This window comes from Mus caroli, unplaced genomic scaffold (assembly GCF_978045245.1).
Source record: "Mus caroli unplaced genomic scaffold, Mus_caroli_1 scaffold_4, whole genome shotgun sequence".
Classification (NCBI taxonomy): domain Eukaryota; kingdom Metazoa; phylum Chordata; class Mammalia; order Rodentia; family Muridae; genus Mus; species Mus caroli.
In genome coordinates, this window is record NW_028227259.1 from 109,022,715 (window position 1) to 109,038,600 (window position 15,886).

The following is a 15,886-nucleotide window of genomic DNA, read 5'->3' on the forward strand; positions in this document are numbered from 1 at the left end:
CATGTATGATGCATTTCTGTGATTCCCCCTCCATCTCTCCTCTCTCATTTCCCTTACAATCACTTCAAATATTCTTCTTTACAAGGATTTTCTTACAGTCACATCTTTGGGCTTGTCTGGTGACCCACAGAGTTTAAACGAGGCTGACTGTGGGATCCTGGGTTTCAACCTTTCCACTTGAGCTCAATCCATGCTTGCCTCATTCCAAACATCTGCCAGTAGCCAAAAGTTCAGTAGATTGGGGGATGGGACCACTGAGCCCCTCATTGTTCCTTGCTGTGCTGGTGAAGTCTGCACTCTTATGCAGATAGCTGCGGAGTTGAGAGACAGACCATGGTTTCCTTGGTTGTGCATGAGCACAATATTGCATTTCCATTCCTTCTTCTCATCTTCTGGCTCCTGCATCCTTTCTACCTATATTCTATAATGCACTGAGTTGTATAGGGTGTCTTTCAGGTTTCCGGTTTGGAGTTAAGCAATTGGGTGTTCTGTAGCCTGATACTGTGAGCAGACATGAGTCTCTGCATTCACCACAGTTGACAGCATAGGCAACCTCTCTGGCTAATGCTGGCTGTAACCTTTGTCCATGAGAATAATTACAAACATTCAGTCGATAGTTTGGAATCACATCTTTTAAAACAACTGTCAAAAGTTCCTACCCAGGAACTAAGAACTTCTAATATCTTAAGCTGTAATAACTGCACATAGGTAATTGATTTGTCCATTTCCGGTTGGCTCCGGCTGAAAGGTTAAATATTGAGTGTCCCAGGAATTCAGATTGATGTAACACATGGATGCTGGGTACGGACATGAACATGAACATGAACTTGGCCATGGCCATGGAAAAATGGAACTCCCAGATTACAGACAACAAAAAAATTGGAGGAAAGCCACTATAAACAATGTGGAAGAACCTTGCTACCTGATGGCTGAGGGATCCATAGGATCTCAATGAGGCTTGCAGTTACATGGGCAGCTTTGCAGGCAACATCACCTTCACAAGTGTAATATTAAAAGGATTCAAATGGGGGATTGCGGCATATGTGGTAGCTTGAGGGACTGAATATTTCCTGGATTTCCAAAATAATGATAAGAAGCAGCACCTTGGGAAGTCTCTTTTGTAATAAGATTCTCTCACTGTAGCATCCTTGGCTGTATGTTTGTCCTTGAAAGAATATTAGTATGGTTTGATAAAGTAAACAAAACTGTTGTTTTCATAACTAATAAATAATTTTAAAAAAAGGATAATCATGATACAAGCTAAAGACAGGTGTCTTTCCCAGAAGCCAATGAGAGTCTAATGACCTGGATCATAAAGAACTCTTCACCAGGGCTAGAGAGATGGCTCAGTGATTAAGAGCACTGATTTTGGGTATCAGGGGGACCCAGGCACCCAGAAGCTCCACCTGAGCAGTAGCAGAGGTGCCTTCTGGTCTGCGGTGGTGCCCTGAGAAATTCTGGGGTTCGAACTCTGTAGCCAGTCCCACAACACCCACAGGAAGATACCCTCTCAGTTGTTTTAACACTCACAGGATCACAGGATCAGAGGTGAGGAGGACACAACATCTGCCTTAACATCAGGAGAAACTGTGACCAATAGAACCCTTGCACCATAGAACTCTGCCAGACCAGTGAAGCAGGTTCCTTCAGGTCTGGGTTGGTGCCCTGAGCAGATGTTGGCCACAAACTCCGAAGCCAGCACCACACACTAACAGGAAGCTCCACTCCCAGGTGCTCTAACATGCCCAGAATAATAGGATCAGAGGTGCCCTAAACAGAGCTTGGATGCAAAATCTGCAGCCAGTCCCACAACACCACAAAGAAGCTCCACTCCCAGGTGCTAATATCCTCAGGAACAAGGGATCCCAGGATCCCAGGAGCTTGGTGACACCAGGATCTCAGGGTCCCAGAGGCAGCTTGACTCCCAGGAGCATTGACAGACCCAGGATCTCAGTGTCACAGAATGCCAGAGATAGCTGAACTCTGAGGAGTTCGACCACAACCAAGATCACAGGTAGAACAGGCTGCAGGCAGATATAGCCATGGCAGGAAACACTAGAAATAATCAAAAGGCAGGAGGCAAGCTTAAGAACATAATCAACAAAAACCAGGGTCATTTGGCATCATCAGAACCCAATTCTCCCACCACAGGAAGTCCTGGATACACCTTCACACCAGAAAAGCAAGATTCAGTTCTAAAGTTACTTCTCATGAAGATGAGAGAGGACTTTTAGAAGGACATAAATAACACCCTTAAAGAAATACATGAGAACACATGTAAACAGGTAAAGGGTCTTAAAGTGGAAACATAAATATCCCTTAAAGAATTACAGGGAAACACAATTACACAGGTGAAGGAAATGAAGAAAACCATCCAAGATCTAAAAATGCAAATAGAAACATTAAGAAATGACAAAGGGAGTAAACACTGGAGTTAGAAAACCTAGGAAAGAGATCAGGAGTCATAGATGCAAGCATCACCAGCAGAATACAAGAGATAGAAGAGAGAATCTCAGGGGCAGAAGATAACATAGAAAACATGGATACAACAGTCCAAGAAAACGCAAAAAGGAAAAGGCTTCTAACCAAAAACACCCGAGAAAAACAGGACACAATGAGAAGACCAAATATAAAGAGAATAGGTATAGAAGAGAGTGAAAATTTCCCCCAACTTAAAGGGCCAGTAAATATCTTCAACAAAATTATAGAAGAAAACTTCCCTAACCCAAAGAAAGGAATGTCCATGAACATACAAGAAGCCTGCAAAACTCCAAAAAGAATGGACTAGAGAAGTATTGAAATGCCTCCTGTCACATAGTAATCAAAACACTAAATACAGTAAACAAAGAAGGAATATGAAAAGCAGTAAGGGAAAAAGTCAAGGAACATATAAATGCAGACCTATCAGAATTATTCCAGACTTCACGAGAGAGACTGTGAAAGCTAGAAGACCCTGGGCAGATGTCATACAGACCTGAAAGAACATAAATGCCAACCCAGGGTACTATACCCAGCAAAACTCTCAATTATCATAGTTGGAAAAACCAAGATATTCAATGATAAACAGTATCTTTTCATAAATCCTGCCCTACAAAGAATAATAGATGGAAAACTGGAGGAAACTACACCCTAGAAAAAGCAAGAAAGTGACCTTTCAACAAACCCAAAAGAAGATAGCTACACTGTGATGGTTTGTATATTCTTGGATCAGGGAGTGGCACCATTTGGAGGTGTGGCCTTGTTGGTATAGGTGTGAACTGGTTGGAGTGGGTGTGTCACTGTGGGTGTGGGCATAAGATCCTCACCCTAGTTGCCTGGAAATCAGTCTTCAAGTAGCACCTTTGGATGAAGACATAGAAGGCTCAGCTCTGTGCCTGTGCTATGCCTGCCTGGATACTGCCATGCTCCCACCTTGATGATACTGGCAACTAGGGTGAAGATCTTATGCCCACACCCACAGTGACACACCCACTCCAACCAGTTCACACCTATACAAACAAGGCCACACCTCCAAATGGTGCTACTCCCTGATCCAAGGGACTCTGAACCTGTAAGCCAGCAGCATTAAATGTTGTTTTTATAAGGCTTGCCTTGGTCATGGTGTCTGTTCACAGCAGTAAAACCCTGACTAAGACAGAAATTGGTACTGGGAGTGGGGTATTGCTGTGATAGGCCTGACCATGCTTTTATTTGAAAGAATGTGGATTTTTGGACTTTGGATTTGGAACTCAGTGGAATGCTTTAAATGGGGCTTAATGGGTCATAGTAGTAGGAATATGGAAGACTTTGTTGCTGGGAGTAACTTGAACCCTGTTGACCTGGCCCAAGAGATGTCAAAGGAGAAGACTTTCAGTATGTGGCATAAAGACTATTTTTGTGGTATTTTGGTGAAGAATGTGTCTACTTTTTGCCCTTGTCTGAAAAGTCTGCCAGATGCTAAGGTGAAAGGACTTGGATTAATTGCATTAATTGCATTGACAAAGGAAGTTTTATAAAAGCCCAGCAGAGACTTTGTTCTCTGATTAAGTCTCACAAAGAGAAGTTTGAAAAAGCATAGCAAGCTTAGAAAGGCCAAATATAAAATATATGGTTCGAGTATTAAAGGCATACCAGGAAGTGAAATGGAGCAAAATCCTGTGTTCTAGGAAATAACAGATTAAGGGAGTGGGACCTTGGGGCAAGATCCTACCCAGCTTAATTTAGATCAAGGCATGGTGGTACACACCTTTAATCCCATGAGACAGGCATGCTGATCTCTGCAATCAAGGTCAATCTACAGAGCAAGGACCAGCATAGCCAAGTTTAGGCAGTGAAGAATTTGGAAAACATAAAGCCAGTGATAATGTAATAGTATAAGGGGATCTAGTTTCTGTAAGCAGCAGAACTCGGCAGCTTCAGCCATGTGGCACTGGCTCTAGAGTTAAGAATGGAAGGAACTACTGGGACAATTGATGCTGGTTAGCTGGAGTTAAGACATTAGCAATGATTAAGAAGAGACCAGCATCACTGAGTTGAAATCTGGGAGTTGTTTTCTGGGAGCACAAAGAAGCTGTGTTCCAGATATAGCCAAAGTTGTACTGAAAGATCCTGAAAGAATGTAAAAGGTCACAGAAGTCCTGAAATTGGCAAAATAGATTTGTTAGTAGAATTAACTTCACTGACTTAGAAAAATAGAGGTGCACAATGAATGCTCTGGCCACTCCTTGAACCCGTGTGTCTGCCAATGTTTTGACTCCTTGAACCCATGTCTGTGCCCACTGAAAAAGCCCATTGCCAGGTAGGTGTTTGTGATATTGGTTGCTGAGAAAAAGTCAGAAAATCTCCCCAGCAACCACAGCCTGGCCAATCCGGAGCTGCTACACCTGCACCAGACTCTTTCCTTGTACCCCTCCCATACCCATTTCTTGAGAATAGATATTGTTTAGATCTGGAAATACCCTACTCCCCCCTTCTCCTTTCTCCCCTGAGGGCCTATAAAAACTGGGACCTCTTTCACCTCGAGGTTGACTCCTCTACCCCTGCGTGGGATATGAGTCATCCCCAGAGCTCTGGCTTTCCCCGAATAAAGCCTCATGTGGTTTACATCAAGCTTGGTCTATCGTGTATTCTTGGGTGTCCGCTATTGTCCTGAGGCCTGAGCAAGGGGCTCCTCGCGGGGTCTTTCAATACCTCATGCTGCAGCTGGACTTGGTAATGTGTATGAGTCACCCAGGTGGTACTGGTTTTGAAGGCATGAAGGTGTCATGAAAAACAGCTGAGGCTTGGCACTGTGAGAGGTCATGGAAGGCCATTGGAGAAGGTATAGCCTCAGCTGTAGTTGATGGCCCAGCACTGAAGGGGTTGGGCAAAGGATTTGATGCTTGGCACCATGAAGAGAACCTATGAGAGGCTATTGGAGAAGCCTAGTTGGAGTGGAATACCCCAGTGTATTGGAGATGTCAGTACCATGGGATGACCACCAAGAACAGCAGCCATAGTGAAATGGATCAACCTGAGCTTAGAGTGCTACTGAGGGCAGAGCTGGAGACGTGATGCCAGACATTGGGAGGAGTCCAAAAGATCAAGTGGAATCCCAGACATGGAAACAAGAAGCTATAACATTGAAATTGCCTTGGAGACTCAAAGATGTTAAAGATGCCAGAGCCATGGGATACATGCTAAGGAAAGCTGCTAACAGGGAGTGGAACCAGCCCAGGAGAAAGCAGATTGTTACAGTCAACAAAGATGAAAAAGGAGTCAAGATCTGAAGACTGCTTTGACATCAGCCATGGAGATGCAGAGTTTGGAATTTGCCCAGCTGGTTTCCTGTCTTTCTTTGGGGATTACAGTTTAGTGATGGGATGAATCTCAGAAGAGACCTTGAACTTTGGACTTTTAACATTGTTGAGACTGCTATATACTATGAGGACTTTGAAAGTTGGACTAAATGCATTTTGCATTATGTTATGTTTAAGTATGGTCCCCTTATAGACTCATGGGTTTGAACAAGTCTATGGGGGCCAGGGAGTGGAATGTGATGGTTTGTATATTCTTGGATCAGGGAGTGGCACCATTTGGAGGTGTGGCCTTGTTGGAATAGGTGTGACCTTGTTGGAGTGGGTGTGTCACTGTGGGTGTGGGTACACCTTTATCCTCACCCTAGTTGCCTAGAAGTCAGTCTTCCACCAGCACCTTTGGATGAAGACGTAGAACTCTCAGCTCTGCCTGCGCCATGCCTGCCTGGATATTGCTATGCTCCCACCTTGATGATACTGGACTGTGCCTCTGACCTGTAATCCAGCCCCAATTAAATGTTGTTTTTATAAGGCTTGCCTTGGTCATGGTGTCTGTTCACATCAGTAAAACCCTGATTAAGACACACACAAATACAATTCCATCTCTAACAACAGAAATTTCAGGAAGTGACAATGACTTTTCCTTGCTATCTATTAACATCAATGGACTCACTTCCTCCAAAAAAGACATAGACAAACAGACTGGGTAAGTAAACAGGACCCAGCATTTTGCTGCATACGGGAAAACCACCTCAGTAACAAAGACAGACTACCTTAGAATAAAATTTTAGAAAACAATTTTCCAGGGAAGTGATCCCAAGAAATGAGCTGGAGTAGCAATTCTAATAGAAAATAAAATAAACTTTCAGCCAAAAGTGATCAAGGAAGGACATTTCATACTGGCCAAAAGAAAAGTCTACCAAAATGAACTCTCAGTTCTGAACATTGATGCTCCAAATGCAAGGGAATTTAGTAAAGTTTCATGAAAGAAACTTTACTAAGCTCAAAGCACACTTTGCACCCCACACAATAGTAGTGGGAGACTTCAACACTCCACTCTCAGCAATGGACCAATTATGGAAATAGAAACTAAATAAAGGCAGAGTGAAATGAACAGAAATTATGAACTACATAGATCTAACAAATATTTATAGAACATTTCATCCTAAAGCAAAAGAATATACCTTCTTCTCAGCACCTCATGGTACCGTCTCCAAAACTGACCATACAATTGGTCACAAAACAGGCCTCAACACATACAAGAAGAATGAAATAATCCCATGCACCCTATCAGATCACCACAGACTAAGGCTGGTCTTAAATACCAACAATAATAACAGAAAGTACACATACACATGGAAGCTTAACAACGCTCTACTCAATGATTACTTGGTCAATGAAGAAAATAAAGATACATCATACCAAAACTTATGGAAAACAATGAAAGCAGTGCTAACTAAGAGGAAAACTCATAGCTCTAAGTGCCTCCAAAGATAAACTGGAGACAGCTTACACTAGCAGCCTGACAGCACACTTCAAAACTCTAGAATGCCAGGCACAGTGGTTCATGCCTTTAATCCCAGCACTTGGGAGGCAGAGGCAGGTAAATTTCTAAGTTGGAGGACAACCTGGTCTATAGAGTGAGTTCCAGGACAGCCAGGGCTATAGAGAAACTCTGTCTCGAAAAACCAGGAAAGAAAGAAAGAAAGAAAGAAAGAAAGAAAGAAAGAAAGAAAGGAAGGAAGGAAGGAAGGAAGGAAGGAAGGAAGGAAGGAAGGAAGGAAGGAAGGAAGGAAGGAAGGAAGGAAGGAAAGCTCTACAACCAAAAAAAAAAAAAAAAAAAAAAAGCAAGTACAAGAGGAGTAGACTATGGGAAATAAGCAAACTCATGGCTGAAATCAACCAAATACAAACAAGAGGAAGCATACAAAGAATCAACAAAACCAGGAGCTGGTTCTTTGAGAAAATCAACAAGACAGATAATTCCTTAACCAGACTAAGCAGAGGGCACAGAGACAGTATCCAAATTAATAAAATCAGAAATGAAAAGGGAGACATAACAAGGAACTATATCTTAAAATAACTATTCTGTTCATTGAATATTAACAATTGAAAATATTAAAATCATGTTCTACAAAAAAATAAATGAATAGAAAATGAAAATAAAACTGACTGCTCTTCCAAAGTTAAATTCGCAGTAACCACATGGTGGCTCACACCGCCTACAATAGAATCGATGCCCTCTTCTCATGTGTCTGAAGACAACTACAGTGTACTGATATACATAAAGCAAATAAATGAGTATACAAAATATTTTTAAAAAATCAGTACATTTGTAATTCAACACACACAAAGTCAAAATTTGTTTATTTACTATTTCTTCTCTTTTATAACTCATACTTTCACACATCATTAAAAATTTCTCCGTTTAGGCTCTGAAGCCCAGCTGGGAAGGCAGGTGGTAGCTTGTGGGGAGTGATGTGCAGACTCAGCTCCCAAGTGGCCTGCCAACCTGCTGGTGTCCCTTGGTCCCTGAGATCGTTGAGCACTGGCCCTGGGGGAGGAGGTCTTAGGCAATGGGGCACAGAGAGGGAGGGCAGCCAGGTAGTGGGAGCATCCTGGCTCTGTTACACGGATCTGGCTGTCCAGCTGCTGCCCTCAGCTGCTGCCCGCTCCTATGGGGTCGTCTGCAAGGGGCTACTGCTCATATTCTTTGACCTGGCTTGGCTGCTGCACATCAACTTTCCCTACCTCTACATCATGGTGTCCATGATGTTCAACGTGGCTTGCAGGTTCATATTGAGATCCACTGAAGGCCATCCTTGACTGATAGGCCTCACCCCACTCTCTGCATCAGAGGGCACAAAGCATGATGGCTGGGACAGGGACCCTGGGTGTTTGCCTGGCCAGTGTAAAGCAGTCACAAGGAGATGACCCGGAGAAACAGCATGTGGTCTTAAGAAAAGAAGTCAGGAGAGGAACCCCAGCCCCTCAGTTGAGCCTTCTTGGACAGACTAGCCTGTAGCACATAGCTATGGAAAATCACGTGCCATGAAGGCAGCATCCTCAGAAATGAAGCATGGTCAGAGCAAAGCCAACCTCTTCACAGTGGCTTCAAGTGTTTCAGTCACTGAAGGGATCAATGGGGAGAATTTCAGCACCAGCAGCCTCCCTAGGCAAGGCTGTGGCTCTGTCCCCTGCTCCTTCAGAAGAACAACTAGCTGGGGTGTCCCATGTCATCCAGGATGCACTAGGAACTGACTGGCCAGGAAGAGTCCAGAGCCACAGGCAACCGTGAACAGTACCTCAAAGGAGAGTCCTGGGTGTCAGGACGGCCAGGCCATCCAAAACTAAGGGAAGTGTGATTCCTAAGAGGTGAACCCCTAAGTGCTGTCCCCAAGGGCTAGGCACCGGGTAAGAACAGTCCCACCGATACTCTGAGCTGTGCCAGTTGCCATATGCTTACCCCTATTATGAAGTCCTACCAGAAGACATGATGAGATGTGTGTCCCTTGACCTATTCAATCCCGTGCTTTCAGAGAAAACAATAGAAGATGAGAAACTCTTTCAAGTACTTCAGATGGTCTGCACATAGTCGTGGGGTCACTGGCTCTACAGTCTTCCAGATTAGCAAGTCTCTGATGCCATAGTTAAGGTTCAAGCAGAACAAATAATAGCAGATTAATTTTAAAGGTTGTCTTACAGTTTCTTTTGCATTAAGTTTGGCGTATGCTGCAGCCACTCAGTTCTTGCTGTGTCCTGTGAACCAGGCACTCGCTAGTTGATGCAGAAGAACATTTTCGAGCATGTTTTCAATCATTTCAGAAAGATGCTCAGAACTGGGAAAACCTCTCCCTCAGGGAAAATGATTGATCTATCCCATATATGATCAGACAGGAACCATTTAGCACAGGGTTCCAAATCATGGAGACCCATCCTCAAGGGCTAGCATCGAGATGCAGCCTGCCTCAGCTCACCTCTGGCCATCTGATGGAAGTGGAGACCTGTAGGCTATGCCCTCCACTTCCTGTCAGCCTTCCTTCAGTCATGAAGAGCCTTGCTTGCCATTTCTGCATTGTACTGACTCAGTGACCTGAAGCTAGAGGTCACTTCTGACATGCCCCTCTCTTCCCTGAGTTGCAGTTTTTAAGGGAGGCATTTTGGAGAAGTTGCAATATTACATTTAGGATAATTTTAAATTACAGAAGAGTTTAAGACTTTTCTGCCGACAGAACACAGATGGCAAATGATGAATTTTACTTTATCCTGGCCCAGGACTTGTGATTTCTTTTACATTAAGATTTTTTTTCTCCAAAATAACTCTCCCATTGTGGCTTTTTGATAACATTAATAAGGGAAATTTAAAGAGTGGACATTTTAAAGCCTCCCTACCCAAGACATTGTTAAAAAGAACCATGGGGGAGTTGGGGGGACCTGACTGTACATGTCATTCATATTGTGTCCTAAATTACTATGCCATGGGCTATTTTAGTGTTTTGGGAAAATAATAAAATCTGCTCTTTAGCATAATAAAAAAATTCTCCTTTTTATTTACATGGCAGTAGTCATGATGTGCTTACTTTAGGTGTGGGTCATTTATACTATTCCCATGGCCCTGATGAAGGCAGACTTTAATGACAGTTGAAATAGCAATCTATAAAAAGAGCAGAATATCATTAAGCTTTTTTTGGGGGGAGGGGGTGGGTGATGGGCAAGGGGCAGTCATGTTTGGTTCTAAAATATGATTCTTGCTTATCTTGCTTCTACTTTCTGATTTACCAGTCAGTGTCAGTTACAGGCTCCTTCATCTTTCATGTGCCTCCAATTAAACCAGTCAATATTTGGTTACCACCACAAGTTCTGTGCTACTATTGACCCAGTACACCTTGCAAGCAGGAAACTTTATAGGCTGAAGGTTCCAATCCTGGGTTGTTTCCCCTCCCCTTCAGTTCTCCATGACTTTTCCAATCTACCATGGTCCCAAGATCCACTCCTTGTCCACCCCCTTCAAAAAATAGCAGGTCAGGCTTTTGTGGATATCAACTGAACAAGAAATAACATATGACAACAAAAAAAGCCCACATTTTCATTTCAAACTAGGCAAGGTATTTAACTAGGAGAAAAAGCATGAGACGATTAGACAAAAGAGTTACATGTGAAAGACTCAAAAACTCCCAAAGGGAGGCACTTACTCAAGCCTCGGGACAGCCGCGCACCCAAGAAGACACTGAGACCGAACTTAAGATGTATAGAGAGTAAGATTTAATACAGCAACGACAAGAAAGCACATAAAAAAAGCACATATACCAGATATCTGGGGTCGAAACTCATGCAGCCAGCAAGGTGCAGAGGAGATTCGGCAATTGGCCCAAACTTTTCACAGGCTTTTATAGGAAATAGCCAGGGGAAAAGTACAAGTTTTACGTCACCAAGGTGTTCTGCCAAGGGGCTTTACATAACCAAGGGGTCGTGTCCTATATTTTGGCAATGTACTCGATCTATTGGATCATTCTGGTGTAGTACCAGGAGGCCCCTATCTCAAAAATGTTCTTGGCATAGTCTTCAGTTAGGAGGGGTAGGACTAGGTTTTTTCCAGGAGACCCCTTATCTAAAAAATGTTCCTGGAGCAGTTTCCAATTGGGAGGGGGTACCTTGGGGTAAAAAGTTCAGGAGTGCTCCGGGAACAGTCTCTGGATGGGAGGGGTAAGAGGACCCTGAACTGAAGAGTTCATGGAGAGTTCAGCTTTCCTTCTTTCAACATGCATACACACAATTTCTCTGCTGTATGATTCTTTTCATGCAAAAAGAGACTCTGATATGCAAAGTCTTAATCAAGTTGACTACATTCATAAGAGTTCACTGCAATCTAGGTTTTTAATGCCCTTGTGCAAAGGCTTTACCACGTTGTTTACATCGACAGAGATTCTGTCAAGTATGTTTTCTTTTGTGACTCTAAAGATTAGTTATGTGAAAACACTTTAACACATTGGTTCCATGAATAGTGTTTCTCTCCAGTATATGTCCGGTTATGGCTTTGAGGATGGCTGTGACGAGCAAAGGCTTTAACACATTGTTTACATTCATAGGGCTTCTCTCCACTATGTGTTCTTTTATGACTCTGAAGAAAACTCTCCTGTGAAAAGGCTTTACTACACTGGTTACATTCACAGGGCTTCTATCCAGTACATGTCTTTTATGGCATGGAAGATTACTGTTATATGAAAGCACGTACGACATTGGGTACATGCATAGTGTTTATTGCCTCTATGTGTCTTTCCATGGATTTGAAGATAGCTGTGATGAGCAAAGGCTTTATCACATTGGTTACATACATAGTCTTTCCAGTGTAGGGTTTTTTTTTATGCTTTTGAAGATTAGTGTTTTCTGCAAATGCTTTGCCACAGTGTTTACGGTTTCTCTCCAGTATGTGTTCTTTTATGGCTTTGAAGATGGCTATGATGAGCAAAGGCTTTACCACATTGTTTACTTTCACAAGGCTTTTCTCCAGAATGTGAGCTTTTATGCCTTTGAAGAGCACTGTGACATGCAGAGGCTTTACCACATTATTTATATTCATAGGGCTTCTCACCAGTATGTGTTCTTTTATGCCTTTGAAAATCCCTGTGATATGCAAATGCTCTCCCACACTGATTACATTCATAGGGTTGCCTTCCAGTATATGTTCTTTTATGGCTTTGAAGATGGGTGTGACAAAAAAAGGCTGTACCAAACTAGTTACATTCATAGGGATTCACTACAGTATGTGTCCTTTTATGTCTTGGCAGATGGCTGTGGTAATCAAAGGCTTTAACACATTGGTTACATGCATAGGGCTTCACTCAAGTATGTGTTCTTTTTTTTTTATTTTTTTATTAGGTATTTTCCTCACTTACATTTCCAATGGTATCCCAAAGCCCCCCATACCCTCCCCACACTCCACTACCCACCCATTCCCACTTCTTGGCCCTGGCGTTCCCCTGTACTGAAGCATATAAAGTTTGCATGACCAATGGGCCTCTTTTTCCACTGATGGCTGGCTAGGCCATCTTCTGATACATATGCAGCTAGAGACATGAGCTCCAGGGGGTACTGGCTAGTTCATATTGTTGTTCCACCTAAAGGGTTGCATATCCCTTTAGCTCCTTGGGTACTTAGTCTAGCTCCTCCATTGGGAGCCCTGTGATCCATCCAATAGCTGACTGTGAGTACCCACTTCTGTGTTTGCTAGTCCCTGGCATAGTCTCACAAGAGAAAGCTATATCAGGGTCCTTTCAACAAAATCTTGCTAGTGTATGCAATGGTGTCAGTGTTTGGAGGCTGATTATGGGATGGATCCCCGGATATGGTAGTCTCTAGATGGTCCATCCTTTTGTCTCAGCTCCAAACTTTGTCTCTGTAACTCCTTCCATGGGTTTTTTGTTCCCAGAGGCAGGTGGATTCTGAGTTCGAGGCTGGCCTGGTCTACAAAGTGAGTTCCAGGACAGCCAGGGCTATACAGAGAAATACTGTCTCAAAAAAAAAAAAAAAGGTGTGATTAACTATTGCATATGCCAGAAAGATTGTGCTGAAGGGACCCTGTTATAGCTGTCTCGTATGAGGCTATGCCAGTGCCTGGCAAATACAGAATTGGATGCTCTCAGTCATCTATAAGATGGAACACAGGGCCCCCAATGGGGAAGCTTGAGAAAGCACCCAAGGAGCTGAAGGGGTCTGCAACCCTATAGGTAGAACAACAATATGAACTAACCAGTATCCCCAGAGCTTGTATCTTTAGCTGCATAAATAGGAGAAGATGGCCTAGTTGGCCATCACTGGGAAGAGAGGCCCCTTGGTATTGCAAACTTTATATGCCCCAGAACAGGGGCATGCTAGGGCCAAGAAGCAGGAATGGGTGGGCAGGGGAGCAGTGTGGAAGGGGGTATAGGGAACTTTCAGGATACCATTTGAAATGTATATAAAGAAAATATCTAATAAAAAGCAAATAAATAAATAAACAAAAAAGAATGTGTGATTAAGTATACACAAATATATGAATAAAATTTTCTGACTACATTTTGTTTTGCCTGTATAATGACTTCAGGACTGGCCATGTTCCAATGCATAGTCAAATAGGGAGGTCATCATTCCCTAATGCCAATTCTTCCGATTGCTGGAGAATTTCACTCTTTAATGACCAACAGGGCATTGGGGGTAGATTTCTTTGCACCCACAGTTCACTAGAAAACCTAGGAATAGTAAACACCCATAGGACAGAACTCAATGAAAGAGATAGAAAAAAAATCTTCATTCACTTCAAAATGCTCAGATGTATTTTTTAAAGACCTCATGACCTCTGCTATTTGAAGACAGACATTACCTACCTTTAGCTGTAGAAGCAGACCTTAGCCAACTTCTGCAGAACAATTATCCCACACTCTTCCCTACACTGTTAACCATCCCTAGGGGAACTGTCCAATGTACTTTATGACCTCTGACATCAGTCACAGACCACATTGAATTCTGGGTATTTTACATATAGAATCCAGTCTTGTGGTCACATTTACTTTCTAAAATGATTTCAATGCAATCAAAACTTAAAACATCTTGTACAACTAGAATTAGGCTGATTGGACTCTTTGTTTCCTGGAAATCTTCACCAAAATTGTATTGCATTTTAAATATGTAGGCAATGATTTGGCTGGCATTAGATTCCCCCATGTCTGCACCAGGTTGACAAAGTCACTGTGCGTGAGATTTTCATTCTCATCTCTTAGCATGGTTTGCTTCCCCATCTGATACCTAAAGGGAGCCCCTCAAGAAGATTGGATGCCCAAGTGACCTAGAACGCCTTGGGTAGAAAACATGAAGGATAGAAAATTGGGGGTGCCCAATAGTCCATGCCAAAAAAAAAAAAAAAATTGGGGATGGAAAAACCACAGCATCTAAGCAGAAAGAAGTTTCTTCAAGAGCATCCATGTTTCATTCCAGGACACAAAACATCTCACTACTACATATTACTCAGGTACAGGGGCTTTAACACAACCTCCTTGCCTTCCTGCTCAACAGGCATGAACACTGTACAAAACCATGGGTATAGACAAAATATTCCTACAAATAAAATAAGGATCAAATTCTTTTGCTAGGAGAGACAGGGAGGGAAAGAGAGAGGCACACATACACACACACACACACACACACACACGCAGAGAGAGAGAGAGAGAGAGAGAGAGAGAGAGAGAGAGAGAGAGAGAGAGAAATTAGTATCATAAAACTTTAGGGGTTAAGCTGGGAATGTAAGTGCATTTCTTCAGTCCCAGCACTCAGAACACAAAGAGAGGAAGACCTCTGTGAATTTAAGAAAAGCTTTAGGGACACAAGGGATATAAAAAGCATACTAAGGAAAATCAACTCTCAAAATTCAGACAACATAAAATTGAATTAAGGTAAACTCAGAAGAATTCCTCAATACGAGGAACAAGACAAGGCTGATCAGTGTCTATATCTGTACTCAATATGTTGAAAGAGATCCAGGGGATATAATTTGAAGAGTTAAAATTCAAATTATCCTAACTGGGAGATGATAGGACCTTACTGATACAAAGAATTCTACTACCAACTTTCTATAGCTTATAAACACTTTCAGGAAACTGGCTGGTACAAGATTAACTGAAAACTGTAAATTAAATCAATATCCCTTCTGTATACCTCATATATCAAACTGACAAATGGACTGTGAAAAAAATCAGAGCAACAGTATAATAAATAACATATGAAATGTGTCAGAGTAACATTTAAAAAGCAAGTCACTTTAAAAAAGCAAATGAAAGATTTGCATGACAAGTTGAATTAGTTAAAGAAACTGAAGTAGACATAAGAAGATGGGAAACTTTCTCATGCTCATGAATTGGTAGGATTGATGCAGTCAAAACACAAATCTTCACAAAAGTAATCTACAAATTCAACACAATCCCTGACAAAATGCCAAAAATGTTTACAGAGCATGAAATGACAATTTCCAGCTCCCAGGACAAAAACCCAGGAGAGCTACAACAATCTGGAGCAGAAAAATAACTACATAGTACTGGCATATAGACACACAGCTTGAATAATGGAATAGAGTTGAAGACACAGAG

At 42.4% G+C, this 15,886-nt stretch overlaps 3 pseudogenes; 2 read left to right on the top strand and 1 right to left on the bottom strand.

Moving 5' to 3' along the window:
• Window positions 1-790: 790 nt before the first annotated feature.
• Window positions 791-1,124, top strand: LOC110289175 (NADH dehydrogenase [ubiquinone] 1 beta subcomplex subunit 3 pseudogene; annotated as a pseudogene).
• Window positions 1,125-8,643: 7,519 nt separating this feature from the next.
• Window positions 8,644-9,416, top strand: LOC110289174 (protein FAM220A-like; annotated as a pseudogene).
• Window positions 9,417-11,702: 2,286 nt separating this feature from the next.
• Window positions 11,703-14,530, bottom strand: LOC147005313 (uncharacterized; annotated as a pseudogene).
• Between the last annotated feature and the right edge of the window lie 1,356 nt (window positions 14,531-15,886).